Genomic DNA, 26,802 nt, shown 5'->3' on the forward strand with positions numbered 1-26,802 from the left:
AGCCCTTCTGTAGGTAATGGATGGATTGGGGGTCAGAAATCTGGACAGATCTTTGTCTTTAGTGAGAATTGGCCAATAATGTTTGACAATTTCAAAAATCGTGTGCAAATGTTCAGTAAATGTCCCCACAAGTCGCGGGGGCGCTCGTTGTTGTGAATATGTGACTTTATCCACTCTCTCAATTGATGTGGTGGTTAGGGTCTGTTGTCTGGGGGTGGATTTTGCACGGTCGTAGGCATTTCTGATCACCTCATGTGGGAAACCCCTTTGTTGGAATCTTTTAGTGAGTAGTTCACTCTCTTCTTCAAACGCCACTTCATTGGAGCAATTCCTGCGAGCTCGCAAGAATTGGCCAATGGGGATGCTCTTGCGGAGTGACCTAGGGTGAGAGCTGTCCCATTTGAGCAGGGAATTTGTGGCAGTCGGTTTACGAAAAATGGAGGTCTCAATCCTTCCACTGCTGTCTTTCCTAATTGCTAAATCGAGGAAATTGATCCGAGTGTCACTCACCTCATATGTGAACTTCATTCCTATTTTGTTGTTGTTTAACACCGTGACAAAATCAACAAATAAATCTCGGGGGCCCTCCCACAATATTAAGATGTCGTCAATAAAACGCCCCCAATATGTGATATGTGCCGTGTAAAAATCAAGGTCTTCACTGAAGACAATGGTGTCTTCCCACCAGCCCAGGAACAGATTTGCAAATGAGGGGGCACAAGCCGTCCCCATAGCACTGCCCCTGAGCTGGTGGTACGTCTTCCCCCCAAACCAGAAAATGTTGTGGGTCAGAATAAACGACAAGAGGGAGAGGATGGTGATGTTGTGTTGTTCTAGATGGATACCCCTTGTAGACAAAAAATGTTGTACTGCCTTCAATCCAAGATCGTGTTCGATATTACTGTATAAAGCCTCCACATCAATGCTTGCAAGCAAAGTATGGGGTGCTACTGTAAGGTCTTGGAGGTTTATAAGGACATCCTTTGTGTCCTTCAAGTATGATGGCAGGCTTTCAACAAAGGGCCTGAGGAACTTGTCCACATACTGGCTGGTCAAGTCTGTCAGGCTATCTCGACCTGATACGATAGGCCTACCCGGTGGTGGGGACCTATCTTTGTGTATTTTGGGGAGGGCGTAGAACACCGCCATCACTGGGTGTTCAGTGGATTTTTTTAGGCGTTCATAGTCATCCCCATCCATCCCACCATTTTCATGTCTATTCTTTAATAGATTCTGTAATTCCTTCTGATGCTCAGTGAGTGGGTTTTTAGGTAATTTCTCATATTGTTGTTGGTCACTCAGCAGTTCCATGCACATATGTTCATACACAGATATATCCATCACTACTATATTCCCTCCCTTGTCCGCTGGCTTTATCACTATTTGATCATTCTTCCTTAATTCTTCAAGGGCCTCTCTTTCCTTTTTGTCAAGGTTGTCATGCATAGGAAGATGATAAGTGTCTACTTCCAATTGCCTGAGTGCTCGTGTTACCATCTCAACAAAGGTACTAATCTGGGGGTATTGTGTTAACGATGGACAGAATGTACTTTTTTTCTTATCACCACTTGGTGGTACAAGTTCTCCTGTCCCTTCATCATTTTCTCTGAGTAGATGTTCCAAGGCCTCTAGAGCCTCCCTTTCACATTTTTTACTCTTTCTGTCTTTTGCTTCCTTCGATTCAAATACCTTGATGAGGGCTAGTTTGCGTGCAAACATATTGATGTCTTTTACCCACTCAAAAGCATTGTACCTAGCTGTTGGCACATATGAGAGCCCTTTGGAAAGTAGTGCTACCTGAGTAGGGGATAGTGAATATGTAGATAGATTTATAACTCGCATGGAATTGCATGTACCACTCATACAAGCTGTGTCATTTACCATTGGTGGTTCATTCTGCCTCTTTTGTGGCCTGTGTAACCCCATTTCTTCCTGTCTCGCAAACCCACTTTTGCTTGCATTGGACTGTTGGTGTCCGTATTTACACATTGTGGGTTTGGTGTACCCAACGGTTGGTCTAAAAAACCTCCTTGTGGGTTATTCGGATTGGGATGTTTTTGGGGATGTTTCTTGGGGTGCTGTTGATGGGGGGTGTGTTGCTTCTTTTTACTCCTGTTTTTGTATCTGTGGTGCGGGGGAACCCCTGCGGCAGACCCTGTGTCACTCTCTGATTGTGTTTCAATATCTGAGGCGCTGGCTCCTGGGTTCCCCTGTTCCCCCTCCCCCTTAGGCTTCTCTGACCACGTATATACCTTGTTGTTTTTGAAATCTGAACTGTCACGTAGGAATTTCTTTTGTTTCCTATTTCTAATATCCTCAGTATACGCATTCACCTTCCTTTGTAGTTTGTCCTCAAATTTCTCAAAATCTGGATGTCCAGAGAGTTCAAGCAATACTCTCTGTTCACCCTGCAATTTAATGCGTGTCTTTTCAGAGTGTATTAGTTCATAATCATGTAAGTATTTCATTTGTTCTAACGTTTGTCTCGTTTTTAATTCATCCCACCCTTTCATGAACTCAATGTCCTGGGTGTGTGAATGCGGTTTGGTGAGGATACGTAGACCACGAACTGTGATTTGTTCCTTTAAATAGACGCTGTAACTAGCCACCTCCCAAGTTGAGCGAGTGAACTCCTTATAGGTCTTAAATATATCTCTGAAGACAGGCTCTACATCGGTATCTGCACTGTATATAGTTTCATCATCATCTTCAGTATGATTATTTATAAATGCATCCCTCACTGTGCTAGTCAGGGATTCAATGGTTGGGAGGCCCTCTGATAGATAGGCCATACCCAATAAAACAGGTGCTCGGTACACCTAAACTTCAAAATTGGAAACACACTTGCCGAGAGGTATACCAGGGAAATTGATTGCAACACTAAATCCAAAACGGACAAGCCCTATGGGTATCTCAGTTAGAGTGGATTAACTCTTACATCTATATACAAAATAAAATGATTAAAAAAGAGTCCCTGTCAGGTATCTCTTTTTGTTGAGAGTCAATTTGCACTTGCGCATTTAAACAGTAAGTGGAGGTCCTTGCTGATCCCCCAGCACTGGCTGCTGCCAGAGTGGTGTAGCTATTCCACATGAACAGACCCTCAACCACAATAATGACAGATGTCTAGGTTAGATTCAGTCTCTATAGATATTGAGCGAGACCTGCATTAACCCCTGTGTGATAGACAACTGCCACTAGATGCTGCGGAAACAGTATAATGAAGTGCTATTTACAAAGTGATGGTATATAGTTATCTGACATGTTTCACCAAAACGGCTTTTTCAAAGATGCTATACATATATACAATGAATTACAGTGCACCCCCCACCGACAAAGTTTCCCCCAGCAATAAGCCCCAGTCAGAGCTGCAGCACCCAGTTGGGTGCACAAATATATACTGGAGATGATGACCTGACCCCACCCTGAGGGTGTGTCGGTCCTTCTTTAACATACCAGTTCAGTGGTGGTGTGTAGAAAAGCATAAGCGCTCTGGGGGCTGCATCCATGCGCCCCTGCATCAGCGCTGTGTATACAGCGGAGCGGACTCCGTGACGTCGCCGCACATCCTGTTGGCGGCTGACGTCACTTCCTCGCAGCGATCCCCATGGCAACAGGGGACGCCGCATAGATAAAGAGTGTGTCCAACTGAGCGAGTTACGTGACGCCGCCGCACATCCTATTGGCGCCTGACGTCACTTGCTTGCGGCGGTCTCCATAGCAACAGAGGACGCCGCTGAATAAACGTGCAAAGAGCGATCTATGTGGCTAACTCCTGAAATTGTATAGTGCGAACAATGAGCACTAGAGGACATGGATCATGTCACCCACTCGTAAGTGGATATGTACAGGTAGAACACTAGGCTACGTAGCTGACGTTAAGTACTGTATCAATATACAGAGGCCTGATCTGTGTCCTATGTCAGTTAGTGCAAATATTCTTGACTTATAGACCGCCCCAAGCTGATGCATTGTATTTACCCACTCCATAATGCCCACTCCATCCACCAATGATCTAGAACTAAGTCTCACATTATGGTACTTATATATATACATGTTGTGAAATGTATTGGCCTGAAGCCTACAAAAAGCAGGCCAGATTGAAGTCCTCATTAAGGCCGCCTGGAGAAATCGTGTCCAGGCGGTATATCCATTGTGACTCTATCTGAGTTAACTTCCTGTCCAGATTACCTCCCCTTATACTTCTCCTCCAATGTTGGATCCCCCAGAAGGCAATGTCAAATCTTGCTCGTGGATGCACTGTATTCATGTGCCTTGCCACAGCCGTATCGTTCTTATGTGTAATATCTCCTATATGCTCAAGCACCCTCTCCTTCAATGCTCGGGTGGTCTTACCCACATACAGTAGGTCACAACTGCATCTGGCTGCATATACCACTGCCTTAGTATCACATGTTATAAATGACTTTATTTCGAACGACCTGCCATTCCTTGGGGCTATAAATTTCTTGACAGTGGGCATGTATTTACATGCTTTGCATTTTCCACAGTGGAAAGAACCGTTCGGTTTTGTGGGTAACCATGTGTTTTTTTGTATTGGAGCTTTAGAAAACGTGCTGTGTACCAGTAGATCTTTTAAATTTGCAGCCCTTCTGTAGGTAATGGATGGATTGGGGGTCAGAAATCTGGACAGATCTTTGTCTTTAGTGAGAATTGGCCAATAATGTTTGACAATTTCAAAAATCGTGTGCGAATGTTCAGTAAATGTCCCCACAAGTCGCGGGGGCGCTCGTTGTTGTGAATATGTGACTTTATCCACTCTCTCAATTGATGTGGTGGTTAGGGTCTGTTGTCTGGGGGTGGATTTTGCACGGTCGTAGGCATTTCTGATCACCTCATGTGGGAAACCCCTTTGTTGGAATCTTTTAGTGAGTAGTTCACTCTCTTCTTCAAACGCCACTTCATTGGAGCAATTCCTGCGAGCTCGCAAGAATTGGCCAATGGGGATGCTCTTGCGGAGTGACCTAGGGTGAGAGCTGTCCCATTTGAGCAGGGAATTTGTGGCAGTGTAGGTAGCGAGCTATAGATGCTCCATTATAGATAGCCAGGTACAGGTGGTGGGTGCCCCAGTGTAGGTGGCAAGCTATAGGTGCTTCGGTATAGATAGCCAGGTGGTAGCAAAGTGTAGGTAGCGAGCTATAGGTGTCCAGTATAGATAGCCGGGTACATGTGGAGGGTGCCCCAATGTAGGTAGTAAACACTATGTGCTCCGGTATAGATAGCTAGGTGGTGCCCCAGTACAGTCTTACATAGCCCCGTTTCAGAGTGGATTCCTCTCTCCGGGATCTCCTCTCAGCGCTCTAGTCTTCTGGACGCCTTCTCCTACTATGGTTACTTTTGGCAGCACCTCTGACGTCATGAGAGGCACCTCCCGGTAACCATGGAGAAAGGACGCTGCAAGCAGACTAGAGTGCTGAGAGCGGAGGAGAGCCCGGCGAGAGAAGTCCACATGGGAACAGGGCTGTGTAAGTTACTACGCCCCTTGCCACGGACACAGCCTGCCACTTCTCTCCTGGGGGCGGCGCGAGATCTGCAATTTTTTCTGTGGCCCCTGGGGGACCCCCGACAGGTGCTGATGTACCCCCAGGGGTCCGCAGACCCCAGGTTGAGAAATACTGAATTAAAGGACAACTGAAGTGATAGAGATATGGCGGTCGCAAAATGTATTTCCTTTTAAACAATGCAGATTGCCTGGCAGTTCCACTGATCCTCTGCCTCTTAGGGCTGGAACCCACTAGAGCGATTTTTTTAGCGTTTAGGGAGGTTTTCAAAAAGCTAGCAAGTTCCCTTAATGTTAATGGATGGGCCAAATTCCACTGGAGTGATTACCAAAATCGCAAATGCAGGACATGCAGCATTTTTAGCGTTACTGCAATGTATAGTATATAAACGCTGGCGTAATCCCTCATCAAAACCTAAACAGAGCTATTTGCTAGCATTTTTAAATTACTGCACACTGTAAAAAAATGAAAATTAAGTGAAAGGACCAATCAGAATTAAAATCGCTAATCACAAATCGTTACACAATCGCTGGCAAAAAGCTTACACTTTTTAAAATCGTTAACCAAAATCGCCAGAAAACACTCATGAAATCGCTTACAAAACGCTCATCAAAAATGCTAGCGATTGCGATAGCAATTTGTAGTGGGTTCCAGGCCTAATACTTTTAGCCATAGACCCTGAAGAAACATGCAGATCAGATATTTGACTGCACTTGCCACATCCTTGTTTCAGGTGTGTGAATCAGACACTACAGATACATAAAAGATGAGCAGGATGCAAGACAACTTCTATTGTTTAAAAATAAATGTGGCAGCCTCCATATCCCTCTCCCGTCAGTTGTCTTTTACAGAGGAACTATGCTGAAAATAACTTCATAAAATTGCTTATTTTTTTTTTTTTTACATTACTCTATTGTAATGTCCATTATAAAATCTTTCCTTACCTTTTTTACAATCTAATTTTTTTTTTCAGGTGGTGACATCTTTATCTGTGCTTAAAGAGACTCCGTAACAAAAATTGCATCCTGTTTTTTATCATCCTACAAGTTCCAAAAGCTATTCTAATGTGTTCTTGCTTACTGCAGCACGTTCTACTATCACCATCTCTGTAATAAATCAACTTATCTCTCTCTTGTCAGACTTGTCAGCCTGTGTCTGGAAGGCTGCCAAGTTCTTCAGTGTTGTGGTTCTGTGATGCATCTCCCCCCTCCTGGCCCCTCTCTGCACACTGCTGTGTGTTATTTAGATTAGTGCAGCTTCTCTCTGCTCTATTATCTTTTACAAGCTGGATAAATCCTCCTCTGAGCTGGCTGGGCTTTCACATACTGAGGAATTACATACAGACAGAGCTGTCTGCACTCTGCAGGAAGAAACAGCCTGACACTTCAGTGGAAGATACCTGCAGGGGGAAAGAAACACATAAATGATCTCTTGAGATTCAAAAGGAAGGGTGTATACAGCCTGCTTGTGTATGGATGTATTTTCTATGTGTGGACATACTGTACATCAACCTACTTCCTGTTTTGGTGGCCATTTTGTTTGTTTATAAACAAACTTTTTAAAACTGTTTTTAACCACTTTTAATGCGGCGAGGAGGGGCGAAATTGTGACAGAGGGTAATAGGAGATGTCCCCTAACGCACTGGTATGTTTACTTTTGTGCGATTTTAACAATACAGATTCTCTTTAATGTTTTCTTTTTTACTCTATGTTCCTAAGCCAATGAAAATAATTCCTGCTTTCCCAGGAATTCTACAAAACAGCCCACGCTAAGCATCACTGGGGAACTGAAACCAGGATAATTACGGTAAGTGGGTATCCTGAATATTTCACTGCATTCTACTATCTGTTACCACGGTGCATCTTTTAGTCTGGCGCCTTAATCTATGAATTAAAGTGGACCTGAACACACTGTGCACACAGGACACAAGGAAATAGAGACAATGCACCCTGTATGTTTTCAAAGAGGAGCCTGAAAACATACAGTTCAAGTGATCACAAGTGTACTTTGATCTCTAAGCTGTGTCAGCACAGAAATGCGGCAGACAGCTAATATGTAAACACAGGATGTTAACCCTTTGTCTGCTTCCATGAAAGCAGGTAGACACACTGCTGATTTATTGCAGGAGTTCTGCAAGCTGTAACAAAGAAATGTTTTTATCTAACGGTTATTATACTGTTGCTTATCTTTTAGAGTAGAGAGGAAGTTCTGAGTTCAGGTGTCACAGCACATGTGGGAACTGTTGCAGTGAGCTAGCTTTTTAGGTTCTTTTCCGTTAGCTGGGCGCATCCACTAGGTGCAGTGTTCTCCCCAGAATTTTTTTCCAGCCGGGTGGCATAAAAAAGTAGCCGGGTGGGTTGGGATGGCACGGCACAGGGAAATGTGGCGGTGTGGAAAATTTAATGTGCACCAATTATGTACTCTAGTGTTAGTGTAGCGTGCATAACTAAACAGCCGCTGCTTACAAAAGGTGCACAGTAGTGTTTAACATAGTAGTGGCCGAACTAGTGAAGTATCGTGGTAGCAATACATCACTACCGCACAGCTTTATACATCACTACCGCACAGCTTTATACATCACTACCGCACAGCTTTATACATCACTACCGCACAGCTTTATACATCACTACCGCACAGCTTTTCTTAGCTGCGGCCGTTATTTAGTTACGCACACTAGTGCGTATTGTGCATGGAAACAAAATTAAGCTGCATTGATTTATTAGCACGAGCAATAGGAGATTGCTCGCACTATATCCTTTGATGAATCAACCCTCTTGTCCTTTGTTTTACATGGTGTACATTTACCACTTCTAGTTATATTTTTAGCATTTTTTTTTACTTTTTCTTTTTATATTTCCTGAATGTTATTTCATATGCACGATTTCCCCCTTGGGGGGGGGGGGGGGGTTCGTGGGGTATTGCAGATAGTGTGCAGGGGCTATATATAATGATCATATATAGACCCTGCACACTGTCTTCAATACCACACCACGCCACCCCCAACACCCTGACCGCTGGTAATATCATGCTGCACATGCAGTCAGCCGCCCTGTCAGCCACCCCAGCGCATACAGTCACAATCAATGTCCGTGCACGCAGCCAGCCTGAAACGGCTGTCGGCTTAGCCTCGCACTATCACCGCAGCGTGTCCGGCTGTTACGTCATGCCGGGATCTCTTGCAAACAAAACAAGCCGCGCTACTCCTGAATCAGTCTCTTTGCACGAGATCTCGCGCTTCCCAGCGAGCCCGTGCATTGAGCCAATGAATGCACGGGCTCGCTGGGAAGCGCGAGATCTCGTGCAAAGAGACTGATTCAGGAGTAGCGCGGCTTGTTTTGTTTGCAAGAGATCCCGGCATGTCGTAACAGCCGGACACGCTGCGGTGATAGTGCGAGGCTAAGCCGACAGCCATTTCAGGCTGGCTGCATGCACGGACTTTGACTGTGACTGTATGCGCTGGGGTGGCTGACAGGGCGGCTGACTGCATTGGTGACAGCCGGGCGGTAATTGATCTTACCCGGGCGGCGCGCCCACCTGTTTGGCCCTGGGGAGAACACTGAGGTGCCGATAAAACTCCACCAGTTACATCTTTCCCTACTATCCATGGCGGCCTGGAGGGGGAATAGTAATTAACGCCACCGGGTGGTTGCGCCCGGCTAACGGAATAGTACCGCTTTTTATTATAATATTGATTCAGTGTTTTTGCCTGCACTTGTATATACCCATTTAGGATTGTTTGAAGACTTCCATTCTTTATATTTACTGTTGCAGTGGCTTGCACTATTGTTTCAGCATTTCACCTACCTGCATTTTGTATAGAGATGTGAATTACTGAAGTATATTCATTACTATTTTCATATATTTCCCCATGTGACTTGATGGAGCTGTTGTTTTAATTATTAGGATTTGTTCCTTAAATAAAGATACCTATTTTCTTTATACATCAGGCTGTGCATATATTTGTTGTGAGATTATTAGTCATGGATTTATTTTTGTTGTTTAGTCAGTTGCTTCCATGGCAATGCATCACATATTGTTGTTCTTTGGTTTAGTTTTACTTCAGACCACACTGGTCCTTTCTATCCTGGTTCATTTTTCTTCATAATAACAATGGAAAATAAGATATATATTAAAAATGATGGGAATAAGGTTTGAAGTCAATTAAACGATTTTTAGTAGAAAAACACATATTTACATAGATGTGTATATCAGTCCTGAAAAACAAATGAAGAAAGAGGGACAGAGGCAGGATTCCCAAACAGGGACTGTACCTCTAAAAGAGGGACGGCTGGGAGCCATGCAATCCCCCTGCATGAATGTTAAGTGACCTGCTGCCACCAAATTGCCCCCTTACTCCACATAAGTATGAGGTAACTTGACGCCCACCCAATCACCCCCATTTAAGATTTCAGTAGCCTAACGTATGAGCTTGTCACACTCTGCTGCCCATCGGCTTCTTCTTCCCCCCTCCTAGCTCCGCTAACGTCGCTGCACGGCTGCACCATTTCCCGCCGGTGTGTGACGTCAAGAGAAGCGCCGAATAGACGCTGCAGGTTGTCATGGAGACCGGAGACGCTGGATCGGAGCAAGTAGGCGCGCCGCTGAACAGGTGAGTTAACTCCTGCCGCCCCTCTACCTATGCGGGAAGTCCTGCTAGTGCTCCCCGCCTCTGCACCGGATCCACCGTCCGTCACAACTGCTGGAAGCCGCCCCCCTCCACTCGTCAACAGTCTTGAATGAAAGCCCAGCACGACTTGTGCTTGCGACTTGCAGGGCTGCGTGTGAGACTGCTATGGGGGAACCGGATGGCGAGTTAGGGGGGAAAAAAATGACTGTGGACTTTTTAGTTCTTGTCTGCACTTCAGAAATTAAAAAGCTGATGTTCGAATTACAGATTCTAATGACTTTGTGTGCTTGAGTGAATTTTTACATGATTCTGTCTTGTAGTGTATTTTATGTTTCTTGAAATGTGTTTGTTTTAGTTTTTCTTTTTGTATGAATTTTTGGGCCCTTTTCCACATGGAAGCACAATCTTGCTATGTTTGTGATTGTGCAACCACCTGCAATATCCACTAACTGCGATTATGCTGTGAACCTGTCGAGAACGAAGCTTAATTGTAATGATAATTGTGCACTCTTACAGTGTACCTTTTCTATTTGAGCAATTTGTTTTTGCCTGAATTGCAATCGCTGGCGTGCGATATTTGGTGCTTTTGCGATTGGCAAAACCGCTACGATCTACTTTTTGAAGCATATCACAGCTAGTGCAAAAGGAGCCTAACTGACTTTTCCTTTAATTTAAAATTCACCAAACATAAAAAAAAAACCTCACCCTGATTCCTGTTGTGCATAGATTTTCAAGCGAACCCGAGCTGAAGCTCGGCTTCAAAATCTTCACTTACCACTTACAGAGGGAAGCATCAGGATCCTAATGAGGCTTCCCTCGGTTGTTCCAAGCCTCCCGTTGCTGAGCACACGGCCTCCCTTCACATTGTGGCAGTGTAGATCTCCCTAGTTGAAGTGTGCGCAACAGCCATGCGAGCCTGCATGCACAGTAGCACAGAACCCAAGGCTCCGTGCTACTGCACATGCGCGGAAGGGCTTAGTCGGCCATTGCATGCACGTCAACCAGGAAGAGGAGCTGCGCGGCCGATGTGATTAGTGACAATGTATTGTTGCTAATCTTCTGGTGGGCCACGCTCAGTGATGGGGACCATGGAGTAAAGAGGGAAGCCACAGTAGGAACCTGAGGTTTCCCTCTCTTAGGCCTGGAACCCACCAGAAAGCGAAAAATGCTATCACAATCGCTAGTGATTTGTGATAGCGTTTTGGGAGCGATTTCCCTGCTCCTATACAGTTAATTAGAATGGAAACGCTCCCAAAATTTCTGCATGTCCTGGAATTGGTATTTCCCTTATTGGCAATCGCTCTAGGGGAATCTGTCCCATCCATTTACATTGGCAGAATGTTTAGATAAATCGCTAGCGATTTAAAGCGCTCCCTAAATGCTCCAAAAAATCCTCTATTTGCTTCCAGGCCTTTAGACTACTTGCACACCAAGACGTTGCGTTAGGTGCCACGTTAAGGTCGCATAACGTGCACCTAACACAACGTATGGTGCTGCAAGATAGGACGGTAGAGTGAGCCGCGTTAGGCGGCTCTATCCCTATAAGGTCTCCCAGAGTGGCGCTGATTGGCCGGCGGGACCACGTGATGCGGAGCGAGACACTCCGCATCACGTGGTCCCGCCGGCCAATCAGCTGCCGCCAGTGCAGTGAATATTAAGTAGCCATGTGCGCGGCTACTGTAGCTGGCTCTCCCCGCCTCCTCTCTGCCCCCCACTGAGCATGTGCAAACAGTCTAACGCGGCTATAGCCGCTCTAACGCCGTAGCATGCTGCACTTTCAGGAGCACGTGCAGCGTTACATGTAACGCAACGTGGGCTGTGTGAACAGCCCACTTGTGTTACATTGCTGTGCGTTGGGGGAGCGTTACAGGCGCACTAACGTGCGCCTGTAACGTCCCTGTGTGTAAGCAGCCTTAAGGTAAGTATCTCATTTTGTGCACCCAAACTTTGGCTTGGGTACACCTTCAGTGCTAATGTGTGCAGCTGTGCATTAGCGTATTGCATAGCAGTACTAAGATGTAGTATTTTGAATGCGTAAAATGGAATATTTTATGTTCTTTCAGACAGCTGGATAGTGTACTGGTAAGACTCTTGTATAGGCCTTTGACTGGGGTTTGAATCCCGGCTCAAGCCAGTACATAAAACAGTAAGGAGTCTTTGGGCTAGGCTCTCTAATGATCTTGGTCATCTGTGGCGGACACCCTATGGGACTGCAGCTCTGGCGTTTTGATTATGCCAGGAGAAAAGCGTATATTATATATAATTGTTTTGTGTCATGTCTTATAGCTGTGTTGTAACATCGGGCAAACACAATATGCAGTTTTGCCTTCGGCCCTGTTTCTCTCAAACTTGTCCTTGTGACTCCCCAACAGTGCATGTTTTGCAGGCAGCCTCACCTATGCACAGGTTGGGTAATTAGTGTCGCAGGCTGGGAACACAGGTGGTGCAGTGTTCTCCCCTGAATTTTTTTCCAGTCGAGTGGCAGGAAAAAGTAGCTGGGTGGGGCGATATGAGAGGCTGCAGGGCAGGTTCTTTTGTAGGAGGAGGACATCCGGGTGCTCATCAAAACTATCCGGGTGGAGCACCCAGCTAAAAGAGCCTGGGGAGAACACTGTGGTGTGTGAAAGGTTGCATTTTGCTGCATATGCATTTGTGCGTTTTTTTTGGTCACAATTAAGTGCGTTTGTGTTTCGCACGTGTTTTGTGTTTTTACTGCATTTGCGTTTCGCACATATAGCAATTGTGGTTTTGTGCATTTTGTATGCGTTGCTGATATGTGGCTTATGCACATTTTTGGGAATGTGTCCAGTATAAAAACACATTTCCAATGTCCCCTCTGGCTCATCACTAGGAAGTCAACAGGAAGTGAAAATACATCAAACTTGGTTTAAAAAAAAACGCATAAAAAACGCAATAAAATTATATACCTCTGCGTCACCATTGACATACATTGGGCTTGATTCACTAAACCGTGATAACTCAAATATCACACCTTATCAAAGTTAACATGCCTTATCAGTCGCATAGCAAGCGCTACAAACTTATGCCTGCTAAATGGCAATGGCACTCGCCCTGCCTTGAGCCCCTGTGGGTTCGTAGCGCTCCCTATGCTACTCTGATAAGGCAAGTTATCACGTTTTAGTGAATCAAGCCCATTGTGTGCTTTTTAGATGCGATTTGGAAAAAATGCAGCAAGTTCTGTGTTTCACATAACGCACATTGCAGAACACAAACAAATGTGTTTTTTCATGCGGCCCATTTGAGTCATATTATGTGCGTTAACGGTTTATGGAACGCTAGCGTTTCTGCCTAATGTGTTTTTACCCTCAGGTGGATTCCATGTAGCTGAGACCCTAAACACCCCACCTGTGCATAGGTGAGGTTGCCTGCAAAACATGCACCGTTGGGGAGTCAGAAGGACAGTTTAGGCCTGGTTCACATCTGCGTTTTTTTTGCGGAGCCGGACGTACGGATCTGCCATCAGGATCAGGTAAAAACTGTCAGTTTTTACAGCCAGTGTGCTGTAAACTGTCACTTTTCTATTTGTTCCTATGTAGCTGCAAAACCTTCCGTTCTGCTGAGCGAAATGGTCCAGAAAATTGGGTCCTGCAGCATTTTTTTTATTTTGTCCGTTCAGCGGAACAGGCCACAGAACCGTACAGCTGGTTCCATTGGCAAACGCAGATGTTAACCGAGTCTTAGAGAAACACTGCAAAAATAACCTGATTGCTGGTACATTCAGGCTGTGGCAAAAGGGGTTAACTCGATGTCCGCCTCTTTTTGCAGTGTTTAATGCAGTGCTCTATCCTTCAGAGACTGCTACCTTCACTGCTGAATTGACTCTGTGAAGGAGGTAGACACGGGAGGATGCAGTGCAGCATGGAGCACAGGGGCCGGAGGTGGTGGCTCGGGCTGGGTCCACATTTGTTAAAATGCAGTGCGAAATCGCATGCAATGCATTCCAATGCTATTTATTTATTTATTTTTTCTTCCAGCTGCATAAAATATTGTGTGTATGACTACCATACAGGGCTGTGGAGTCGGAGTTGGAGTCGAGGAGTCGGAGTCGGGGCAATTTTGGGCACCCGGAGTTGGAGTCGTGGTTTCAGAAACTGAGTCGGAGTCAGGAGTCGTAGTCTCATGATTTTTGTACAAAATCCACAGCCCTGTTAAGTATTAGACTAAGGAGTCGGAGTCTGAGCAATTTTGGGCACCCGGAGTTGGAGTCGTGGTTTCAGAAACTGAGGAGTCGGAAGATTTTTGTACCGACTCCACATCCCTGCTACTATAGACCGCTAACTGGTGCTGGCAGTCTATGGCAACTGATGGCTGCACGAAGATGCGCATGGAATGCATAAAAAAAATCGTCCACGTAAAACCGCCGGTGTTTTGCGTGGACGTTTGGCCTCTCCCTTAGGTGTTACGCCCTCTTGCTCGCGTTAACCAGCAGTTAAGTTTAGTTAGACCTCAGGCAAAACTGCATTTTGCATTTGTCAGCTCATCCTTGGTTGTAAGGTCCTTTCTTCCACATGAGTCTGCATTTCACTGCTCCACATTAGTGGTGGACAGGCGGCCCTCCTACAGAGAGACCTCCACACTTCAAACAATGACACATGTATTGTTACAAAACATTGTCGTTTACATGTAGCTGAAAGTCGTTCATAGATGGGAGGCTGAACTGCCTGACCAGTGTGCAGGTTAGCCGTCTGTAGAAACTAGCCCTCACACACTGGTCCTAACACATCAAAAATAGAATGGCTGCCCAGAGCAGGCAGACTTGTTGATGGATTCAGTATTAAATATAGAATCAATTTAAGGTCAGGAACAAATTTCTCTGATCTAATCTGAAAGATCTGTTGCCTGCTTGATCAAATTCAGCACAAAATCTCTCAGGAATCGGCCTTGTGACCCTGATTCACCGGCCCTGGCACTGTCCCCTGTACTGTAAAATGTGCCCCATGCTTGAAGCAGGTCACTTTGGCGGCTGGCAGCAAGCGCCGAAGCTGGGCACCACCATTGCACTAGTGCTATGCTACGCGCCATGTGCATGGGTAATTTGGGGATCCCGTGATCGCCAGACCCCGAATTACATCTCCCTCAGTTGCTATAACTTGGAGGGGGAATAGTATTTAACGTTGCCGGGATTTGCATGGCAGCAGGGTGTGCCAACATTCAGCTCATCCTGCGCCTAGCTTAGTGGCAGCGGGACAATACGTACACCCCGCAAAGTATATTTTACCTGTTGGTGTCCGCTGTGGCTCTGCACTCTGTGCACATATACGCATCCCATGTGTAGAGATGGCTCGAACCTCCGATTTTCGGGTCGCAAACGTGAACTTGCGCAAAGGCACGCTGTGGGCAAAGGAGCAGGAACGGCTACCACACATCCAAGGAAGGCAGCAGGCATGGCATGCAAGTCCCGAGGTAGTGACAAAAAATAACAATATAATAGGACTTTCGAGGCTCTGCTGTATATGAGACAAATCGACTTTAAATCCTTTAACTAGAATCTGTTATGGAGGGCAAGTCTGCCATCCATTCAAGTGAAAGGTATGCACTGACTACCAGGTATAATACAATGTGCGGACACAGATGCAATGAAAGGTATGCAGTGACTGCAAACAGCTGTTTGTGTAATGACAGCGGTGCTGGACTAGTGCGCACCATGGCAAGAGTGCAGGCCATGGCGGTTTTCAAGCCCATATGGTCGCCGGGCTGAGGTAGCTCAATGACTAAACAATGATTGTCCAGCTGTAACGATTGGTGTCAGCACGCAGAGAGAATCTGATTGGTGATCTGCAGTATCACCAAGAATGCAGATATATACCTGATTATTGATGACCTGCAGAATCACCGATAATACAGATATATTGCTAACCTCTGGACACCTATAGGTATGTGAGTATTTGGTGTAACAGTAGTACTTTGAGTAATGCACCTGCTGAGCAGGTGATCATAGGCAGTAAAGGAATACTGCTCTTGAGGGCACAGGAACTTGCCAGCAGCCTGAGACTCTCCAAGGGGTGGAGTCAGGCTGCAGATAGTTAGGACCAGAGAGTGAGTGACACCTGAATGTGGATGTCACTATCTGATCTGGAGACTATCTCTTAAGAGGAGAGATAGCTCTCGAGGTCGGGCACGCCTGGTCGGCAACACACAGACAGATAAAGTACAAAGACAGAAAGCTGATTTGGTATCCAAGGCAAGCAGGGTCTGGCAACGGAATATCAGATATGCGAGGTACCGAATCAGAGATCAAAGGGATAGTCAGGAAAGCAATAAGTCATAACAGATATCAACAATGCCTAGTCTGGGTGTGAGGTCCTTGGTCTCTACACCCCTGGAACTAGTCTGATGGATAACAGATAGATAACGCAAGTTCCCTAGTCTGGGTGTGAGGTCCGTGGTCTCTACACCCTGGAACTAGTCTGAAGTATAACAGATGGCTAACACAAGTTCCCTAGTGTGGGTGTGAGGTACGTGGGCTCTACACCCTGGAACTAATCTAGGCATAAACAGAATAACAGTACAAGTAATCTGGCTCAGTGTGAATTCCCAGGTCCTCCTGGTTCAAACACACTGTTGGATCTGACTAAGGTCTGAGTGCTTCCACGTAGTGTTCGCAACGGCAGACAACCTGAGACTGGCCAGCAGTAACTATATATGGAGTAGTGCTCTCCGGCACCACCCCTAATTGATCAACCAATAGTAAGCTGCTCTGGAGTCAGCTGATCGGTGTGATCAGCTGACCTCTCCTTGCCCAGTATAAGAGTTCTGCCTCTCAGCGCGCTCGTATTCCTAAGCCTGTGTGCACTAACAGACTCAGCCACACCAGACACACGCTGCCGCGTGCAAACCGCTGTGCCGGACGCGGAACCAGCCGCCCTACTGTTGTTACATGCGGCGGCTTTTCCGCGTTCTGCCCTGTTACCAGACGCACGTTTCCGCGTGCAAACCGCCGCATTGGACGTGGAATCAGTCGCCTCCTCAGCAGCATGCGCGGCGGCTTTTCCGCGTTCGCTCACACCAGCTGATCGAATTTGGTCTGTCCACAATGAAGCAACTACCTTTATTATCTTGGATGTGCTCCCCCCCCCCCCCCCAATACCCCCCTCCGCGGAAGGGGAATTGACACATGTACAGTGGCTTGCAAAAGTATTCGGCCCCCTTGAAGTTTTCCACACTTTGTCATATTACTGCCACAAACATGAATCAATTTTATTGGAATTTCACATGAAAGACCAATACAAAGTGGTGTACACGTGAGAAGTGTAATGAAAATCATACATGATTCCAAACATTTTTTACAAATCAATAACTGCAAAGTGGGATGTGCATAATTATTCAGCCCCCTTTGGTCTGAGTGCAGTCAGTTGCCCATAGACATTGCCTGATGAGTGCTAATGACTAAATAGAGTGCACCTTTGTGTAATCTAATGTCAGTAAAAATACAGCTGCTCTGTGATGGCCTCAGAGGTTGTCTAAGAGAATATTGGGATCAACAACACCATGAAGTCCAAAGAACACACCAGACAGGTCATGGATAAAGTTATTGAGAAATTTAAAGCAGGCTTAGGCTACAAAAAGACTTCCAAAGCCTTGAACATCCCACGGAGCCATGTTCAAGCAATTATTCAGAAATGGAAGGAGTATGGCACAACTGTAAACCTACCAAGACAAGGCCGTCCACCTAAACTCACAGGCCGAACAAGGAGAGCGCTGATAAGAAATGCAGTCAAGAGGCCCATGGTGACTCTGGACAAACTGCAGAGATCTACAGCTCAGGTGGGAGACTCTGTCCATAGGACAACTATTAGTTGTGCACTGCACAAAATTGGCCTTTATGGAAGAGTGGCAAGAAGAAAGCCATTGTTAACAGAAAAGCATAAGAAGTCCAGTTTGCAGTTCGCCACAAGCCATGTGGGGGACACAGCAAACATGTGGAAGAAGGTGCTCTGGTCAGATGAGACCAAAACTGAACTTTTTGGCCAAAATGCTAAACGCTATGTGTGGCGGAAAATTACCACTGCACATCACTCTGAACACACCATCCCCACTGTCAAATATGGTGGTGGCCGCATCATGCTCTGGGGGTTCTTCTCTTCAGCAGGGACAGGGAAGCTGGTCAGAGTTGATGGGAAGATGGATGGATACAGGGCAATCTTGGAAGAAAACCTCTTGGAGTCTGCAAAAGACTTGAGACTGGGGCGGAGGTTCACCTTCCAGCAGGACAACGATCCTAAACATAAAGCCAGGGCAACAATGGAATGGTTTAAAACAAAACATATCCATGTGTTAGAATGGCCCAGTCAAAGTCCAGATCTAAATCCAATCGAAAATCTGTGGCATGATCTGAAAACTGTTGTTCACAAACGCTGTCCATCTAATCTGACTGAGCTGGAGCTGTTTTGCAAAGAAGAATGGGCAAGGATTTCAGTCTCTAGATGTGCAAAGCTGGTAGAGACATACCCTAAAAGACTGGCAGCTGTAATTGCAGCAAAAGGTGGTTGTACAAAGTATTGACGCAGGGGGCTGAATAATTACGCACACCCCACTTTGTAGTTATTTATTTGTAAAAAATGTTTGGAATCATGTATGATTTTCGTTCCACTTCTCACGTGTACACCACGTTGTATTGGTCTTTCACGTGGAATTCCAATAAATTTGATTCATGTTTGTGGCAGCAATGTGACAAAATGTGGAAAACTTCAAGGAGGCCGAGTACTTTTGCAAGCCACTGTACATGCTTTTTTGTTGTTGCAACAACAACAAAAAATTAGGCAGGCATGTACACGCACCAGAAAAATTATTATAGCGGCCTTAAAAATTCAGGAATCCGCCTGGTGTCCTGGACCCTGTTGATGGTGGCAGAGAAGGCAGTCAAGCGACCTGCAGGCAGAGATGCTGTGTGGGGAGCGACTTAGTCTTGGGGCAGGCAGTCACATGGCGTGCAGGCAGAGATGCTGTGTGTGGGGACTGACTTAGTCTTCGGGGGGGCAGTAGCCCTCCGGGATCCATGCCTCATTCATTTTGATAAAAGTGAGGTACTAAACTCTTTTGTGACTTAGGCAACTTCTCTTCTCGGTGACAATGCCTCCAGCTGCGCTGAAGGTCCTTTCTGACTGGACGCTTGAGGCAGGGCAAGAGAGAAGTTGGATGACAAATTGTGACAGCTCTGGCTACAGGTCAAGCCTGCGCACTCAGTAGTCCAAGGGTTCATTGTTGCTCACAGTGTCTACATTCACACTTAAGGCCAGGTAGTCGGCTACCTGCCGGTCGAGGCGTTGATGGAGGGTGGATCCGGAAGGGCTAAGGCGAGGCGTTGGACTAAAAAATGTCCGCATGTCTGACATCACCATGAGGTCGCTGGAGCGTCCTGTCCTTGCCTGCGTGGACATGGGAGAAGGATTACTGGCAGTGGTACCTTTATTCCGTTATGCTGTGACATCACCCTTAAATGCACTGGAAAGCATAGTTGCCAGCTTGTTCTGCAAGTGCTGCATCCTTTCTGCCTTCTGGTGATTTGGAAACATGTCTGCCACTTTGTGCCTATACCGAGGGTCTAGTAGCATGATCACCCAGTACAGCTCATTCCCCATTCGTTTTCTTTATACGGGGTCCCTCAACAGGCTCGACATCATGAAAGACTCCATCTGCACAAATTTGGATCCAGACGTACTTTCCATTTCCTCTTGCTCTTCCTCAGTGACGTCAGGTAAGTTCTCCTCCTCCCCCCAGCCACGAACAATACCATGGGAACGTTGAGCAGCACAAGCCCCCTGCGACGCTTGCTGCAGTTGTTCTGCCGCTGCCTCCTCCAAAAAAAAAACACCTTCCTCATCATCTGAGTCTGACTCCTCTTCCCCACAGGACTCTTCCTCCTCCCCCCCCCCCCTCTGTGCTGCTGCAGGTGTTGAGGAAACCTCTTGATCCCACAACTCTTCCTCCTGTTCCTGTTCACGCTTGTCTACAGCTTGATCCACCACTCTACGCACGGTACGCTCCAGGAAGAAAGCGTACTGGATCAAGTCGCTGATGGCGCCTTCACTGCGACTCACCATGTTTGTCGCCTCCTCAAACTGCTGCATGAGCCTGCAGGCAATTCGCATGTGTCCAGTTCTTCGGCCAGAACATCCCCCATCTCCCCAGAGTGTGTCCTTCCACTGTAGTTGTAGAGATACTGGGTGACGGCTTTCTCCTGTTGTAACATAACCAGGGTCGAATTCCAGCGAGTCGGGCTATCGCGAATGAAGCGTCGTACCAGCAAGTTGTTTCTATGCTGAATATCGGCAAAGCGTGCCATGGCCGTGTAAAACCGCCTGAAATGCCCACACAACTTCCTGGCCTGCTTCAGGATGTCCTGTTAGCCTGGGTACTTGGTCACAAATCTCTGAATTATGAGATTCAGCACGTGCCATGCAGGATATGTGTGTCAACTTTCCCAAATTCAAAGCCGAAATGAGATTGCTGCCATTGTCACACACCACGTTGCCGATCTCCAGTTGGTGCGGGGTCAGCCACTGATCCACCTGTTTGTTAAGCTCAGCCATGAGAGCTGCTCCAGTGTGACTCTCCGCTTTGAGGCAAGACATGTCTAAGATGGCATGACACCATCGTACCTGGCATGCAGCATAGGCCCTGGGGAGCTGGGGCTGTGTAGCTGGAGAGGAGATCGCAGCACCAGTAGAGTTGAACTGCCACTCAGCCGAGGAGGAGGATGACGATAGCGAAGAGGATGTAGCAGGAGGAGAGGAGGTGGTAGGCCTGCCTGCAAGCTGTGTCACAAGTTGGTCCGCTGCACAGTCACATACTCCCTGCTTGCCAGGTTGACCCAATGGGCTGTGTAAGTAATGTACCTGCCCTGACCATGCTTGGCAGACCAGGCATCCATGGTCAGATGGACCCTTGACCCAACACTGTGTGCCAGAGATGACCACTTGCCTCTCAACTTCACGGTACAATTTGGGTATCACCTTTTTAGAGAAATAATTGCGGCGGCCTGGTATCTTCCACTGCAGTGTCCCAATGGCTACAAATTTACGGAAGGCTTCAGAGTGCACCAGCTTGTATGGTAACAGCTGGCGAGCTAACAGTTCCGCCAAGCCAGCTGTCAGATGGAGGAAGAGGAGAAGGAGGGTGGCTTTTCTTTTGTGTTCTGCTTTTCCTCTAGTGCTCTTCCCATTGCAGTTTGTGCCTCTTCTCCATGTGCCTTCGTAAGGCAGTTGTCACTACGCGGCTGTGGGCCTTTTCACGGCTCAATTTTTGGAGGCAGAGAGAACAGATGGCATTGCTCTGATCTAAGGCAGACACACAAAATTTTCCAAACCCCTGAGCCCACCTGGGGTAATGGCACTATGGTGGCATCAGGAGCTGACGTTGAAGGGCATGTTGGCTGGCTATACATAAGTGGCGATACATGGCACCGGACACTGCCACCAGCTTTTTCTGACAATGAGCTCCCCCTGCTTCTTTTAACAACTCGTCTCCTCCGTACTCCTCTCTGACTCCAACTCTGAACTGTCCCCTTGGTCATCTTGTCTCTTAGGATCCCATGTGGCATCCGTATCATCGTCATCCTCCTAATCCTCCTCCCCAGCTTTGCTTGCCTCAGACACCTCATAAACTGCACCAACAGCAGGTACTTCATCATCCTCCTCCTCCTCACACCTTACCTCCATAGTGTCGCCTAACTCAGACATATGAGATGGTGTAACTTGCTTAGCGCCTCCATCTTGTAACAGTAGTGGCTGTGAATCAGTTAATTCCCCACCAAATAACTCCTGCAAAGTGTCAAATGCAGCGGATGTGGTCCTTTTAAGTAGCACAGGGACAGCGTCAGACACCGATAAGTAAAGTGTACTGCGGGGGGCACATTTTACACTGGGGGAACAGTGCCAAGGGTTCTGACACATTTGTTTGTCCCGATATCGCATGACGGCCCTCGATCTTGCTGCATGTCCAATCAATACATGCAACAAATTTCGGCCTGAAATCGCATTGTTGATTGGGCATACTCTTGGCGGAACTGATTTTCATCTGACTATAATACTCTAATTGGATGTTCAATTGGCCGCCACGTTGCCTAATGAATGACCACCTTTAAACATGTTCTGACATGTCTGCTGTATCTTCTACAGTGACTGAACACAAAGTTGTGTCCTGCATGACTTTTCCGGACACCGGAAATGAGAACAATGCTATCTATGAGATGTCCGTTACAATGGACAAGTGAAATTAATGTATGGCCACAGTGGATCATACATTGGATCTGCTATGATTGTCCTTGTAACGATTGTGGAACTTTCTCCGTGATCAGCGCACAACGCGTGCGCTGATATGGCGGAAATCCTCCACAAGCGTATATTTGCAGGCACCCAGCAAAAGGTGCTACGCACCTGTAGAGGGAAATTCCTGTCGGCAGATGGCGCTGGGGAGTGCAGAGGAACCAATCCTCTGTACCTCCACAAATGCCAGACAGGAATTGTACGAAGCGCAGAACGCAATCGCAAGAGGCGATTGCGAATGAGAACGAGCAAAGGGACAGGTTGTATGTGTGTGCGCCAATCCAGTCGCCACCCCGCGACCGCGCACACACAACAGCAGATATGAAATAGGAACGCGATCGCGAGAAGTGCGATCGCCAGACGTGACACAAGGCAGATCAGGACAGATTACGAGGTAGCAAAGGCACAGCAAATAATACGAGGAGATACGGAAAATAACAAACGCTAGCTAACCGTGAACACCGCACTCATTCGCAACAGTGCACGCGGTTATGCGCGGTCTCCACGTGTTAAGCACAATAGAGACAAGCACGCCTAACTAACCATTAACAGACAAACATGAAACAGAGGACGCGAGCGCTTGCTTAACGGTTACCTCACCGAGCCTCCAGCAAGCGTAGCAGACAAGACAGACACACGAAAACAGGGACAAGCGAGAGATAGGATTTACAGCACTAGCGAAAAGTGGCTAGCGCGATCCAGGTACAGAGTAGCAGAACAGAAGGATCCCCAGCGCTAGCGAAAAGTGGCTAGCGCGATCCCAGAAGACAGAACAGAAGGATCCCCAGCGCTACCGAAAAGTAGCTAGCGTGATCCCAGAAGACAGAACAGAAGGATCCCCAGCGCTAGCGAAAAGTAGCTAGCGCGATCCCAGGAGACAGAACAGAAGAGATAGCTGGTAGCAACTGCTGCACCAGCTATACTCCAAGAACAGAGATCAGAACCATTTCCTGTCGACCACCATTGGGCCAGGACAATGGCAACAGGCAAGACAAGACAGAACAGGCAATACAGATAATACAACCTGACTGGGCTAGAAGGGGAGCCTAAAGCAACCCCCAGGAATTAACTATACTAGATAGCAATGGCTGACACTCCAGCAGTGTCCATCAGGAACAGACCATGGAAGGGAAATGACCAGCAAAGCCTTCTGGGAACCATAAAGCTCTTATAGTGCCAGTCATCAAAGAAGGCAGGTAGGGGATTTGCATAACGAATGTATGCAAATTCCCCAGCAAGAGAACAGACCAGAAACTTGCAATGGAAAGACAGGTCTCTGTTCCAGAGACCTGCAGCCCACAGACTAGAGGAATGGACAAACAGCTGTCTGCCTGTGCAGCCAGCTGAGCGGATCATCACAGTCCTCCCATTGACCCAGCATGAGTGTGAACCCAGGCTCATTTGCCAGCTGTAACCTGATTGGTTTCTATGAACAACTGTGGGTATTTTCTCCAGTGTTCCTTTACAGTGTAAACAAATTACGGTAATCTCCCTGCAGGCAGTGATGTCAGAAAACAGATACATTTGGACTATGTTTAGCATAGCAGTGTATTCCTAAGTTTACAAAGAGAAACAGTTGCAACCTGTGCACTGGATTAAAGGATATAGAGATTAATCCTTTCATTAACCATATAGTGGATCAGGAAACTGGGATAACATTCAATATAATTGGGGGTCCCTTAACCTGTAGTATTAGGGAAAACAGGAGCCTTATGGTGCAGTATCATTATTTCAGATGGACTAAAGATCTGCAAGAGATTATACTCACAAGATTGGGTTGCCATTCTGCAACCACCGTATGTGCATGCAGGAATAAAACTGTCCCCGCTCGTTATCCCTAATCTTTCTGGAACCAGGCTAGGAGGTGTACTATGACAACTGGATACGGTATCAGGGAGGCGCCCTAGGACTAATATAGCAGCATAAAGTTTGTATAAAAAAGGTAGCTTACCTCTGTCACAAACTCATGATGGGTATAAAAAAAAAAAGCATACTGTATTTGCTTTAGGTGTTGTGATTGACCTGAGGAAGCGGGCTGAGATCCATGAAACGCATTGTCTATAATTAAAACTTGCCTTATAGAAATAATTTTTTATACCTATCATGAGTTTGTGACAGAGGTAAGCTACCTCCTTTTTATACAAACTTTATCCCGCTATATTAGTACTAAGGCGCCTCTCTGATACCGTATCCAGCTGTCATTAACCAGTTCAGGACCATAGGCTTTCACCCCCCTCCCCCCTAGTGACCAGGCTATTTTCTCAAATTAGAGCTCTGCAGCTTTAATAGTTTGCTGCAGAGCCATACTGAGCACACAAACTAATCCCCCCTCCCTTTTCTGCCCACAACAGAGATTTCTGTTGGTGGGCTCTGATCGCTGCTGCATTGTTTGTTAATTATTATTTTTTTTGTTTGGTTGTTGTTGTTGTTGTGTTTTTTTTGTTGTTGTTTTTTTTTTTTTAATACATTTCCTTTTTTTTGTTTGTTTTCTTTTCCCCCCACCAGCCAATCAGGGTGATCCCTCTCATAGGCATCAGCCTATGAGAGGGGATCACGATCGGAGCATCTCCATGGAACAGCCAAGTGGCACGGCTGTCCCCAGTACAGATCGCAGCGCTGTACAATGTAAATAGATGCCAGTTTTGCTGTCAGTCTCCTAGTGGCGACTGGTAGACTGATGACGGAGCGGAGCTCTGTCACTCAAGCGGGGATGTGCGTGTGATACCTTGCAAAACCCCTCCCCAGGACTGGATGCCGTTGGGCGATCCTGGGGCTGCCACCTTCCCGACACTTATCGCAGTTAGGCGGTCAGCAAGGGGTTAAAGTAAACCTGTAAGTTTGGGCAAAGTGTAAAAAAAAAAAAAAAGAAGATATTATTTACCTCTGGAGGGGAAAGCCTCTGGATTCTAACGAGGCTCCCCCCGTCTCCCTCCGCCAGCCCGATCCTGAGCTGGCACCTCCAAATAAGTTGGCACATTAATATTTACATTTGCCTTCCTGCACAGGCGCACTGGTGGCTCTCCACTCGGGCTTCGGCGGAAATAGCCACGCCTAATTGGGTTTCACGTCTGCACAGAAGAGCGGACCGATCAATCTCAGCTATTTCCAAGGGAAAGCCACCCGTGCAGGAGCGGCGACAAGTGCACTTTCGGGGGAGCCAAAGCTGGATCCCTCTACTGAGGGATACTGAGAACCATTTGCTAAACAGCGCAGCTCCATTAGGGATTTTTCAGAAACTGTAGAGAGAAAGGAGCGCTATCATAGAGTAGATTATCCTCAGTTAATTTGACATATCTACTAAAATTGCAGTTACAATGTGTGCATAACTGGCATGTAATGGCTCACGTTTCCAGGAACCCCCTCCAGCAAGCCATCTACCTGTGGCCAGCGATGGGGTCAGCAATAGATGTACAAGAGAGGGAAAGTAACTCACAGTATGCGTACTCCTTGTGCAATAGATTTGTGAAATAAACAGAGATTTAATTCTGCCTTCATCTAGCTCAGTACAAAAATAAGTACTGTACCTCTGACCACAAGTCTGTTAGGCCTGAAGGCGTTAAATTTTTATAGCCTGTATTTAACCACTTGCCGACCGCACGCTTATACCGTGCGTCGGCAAAGTGGCAGCTGCAGGTCGCCAGCTGCAGGCTGATTAATCAGGAAGCAGCCGCTCGCGCGAGCGGCTGCTTCCTGTCAAATCACGGCGGGGGGCTCCGTGAATAGCCTGCGGGCCGCCGATGGCGGCTTGCAAGCTAAATGTAAACACAAGCGGAAATAATCAATCGCCGCCATGTGACAGGGGACGTCCTGTCACTGGCTGCACAGGACGGATAGCGTCCTGTGCAGCCCGGATCACCGGGGAGGGGACAGGTAGGAGAGGGATGGGGGAATTTCGCAGCGGAGGGGGGCTTTGAGGTGCCCCCCCCGCCAGCCACACGCAGGCAGAAGAGATCAGACCCCCCCTGCACATCATCCCCATAGGGGGGAAAAAAGGGGGCAATCTGATCTCTCTGCCTGCACCCTGATCTGTGCTGGGGGCTGTAGAGCCCACCCAGCACAGATCACTAATAACCACGCTGGTGCTTAAGGGGGGGTAAAGGGTGGGTCATCAAGTGGTTAAGCGCTTGCTAGCTTTCGGCATTGCAGATGGAGAGAGGGCCCCCCATTTTAGTCCTGAGTGCAAACATGTCCAGACTTGACATTCCACATTTTTTTCCACTGGGTAATTCCACTGCATGTCAAACATGGACTGTGGGGTTACAAATGCTGCCATTTGGCTGCATTTCAAAAGCACTCAAAAGATACGTGTGGCCAGCAGATAGGTAGGGGAATTTCCTGACTGGTACGCAGTTCAGCCTTCCATCTGAAA

At 46.9% G+C, this 26,802-nt stretch overlaps 1 protein-coding gene across 1 annotated transcript in view; it reads left to right on the forward strand.

Moving 5' to 3' along the window:
* Positions 1–10,033: 10,033 nt before the first annotated feature.
* The window catches only part of FBXO15 (F-box protein 15), a 172,236-nt gene continuing 155,467 nt past the window's right edge, over positions 10,034–26,802 (forward strand). Inside the window, exon 1 of the mRNA XM_068234671.1 lies at positions 10,034–10,131. The gene's annotated coding sequence lies outside the window, so the exon portion shown is untranslated. The remainder of the gene's footprint in view (positions 10,132–26,802) is intronic.

This window comes from Hyperolius riggenbachi, chromosome 5, assembly GCF_040937935.1.
Source record: "Hyperolius riggenbachi isolate aHypRig1 chromosome 5, aHypRig1.pri, whole genome shotgun sequence".
In the NCBI taxonomy this organism is placed as follows: domain Eukaryota; kingdom Metazoa; phylum Chordata; class Amphibia; order Anura; family Hyperoliidae; genus Hyperolius; species Hyperolius riggenbachi.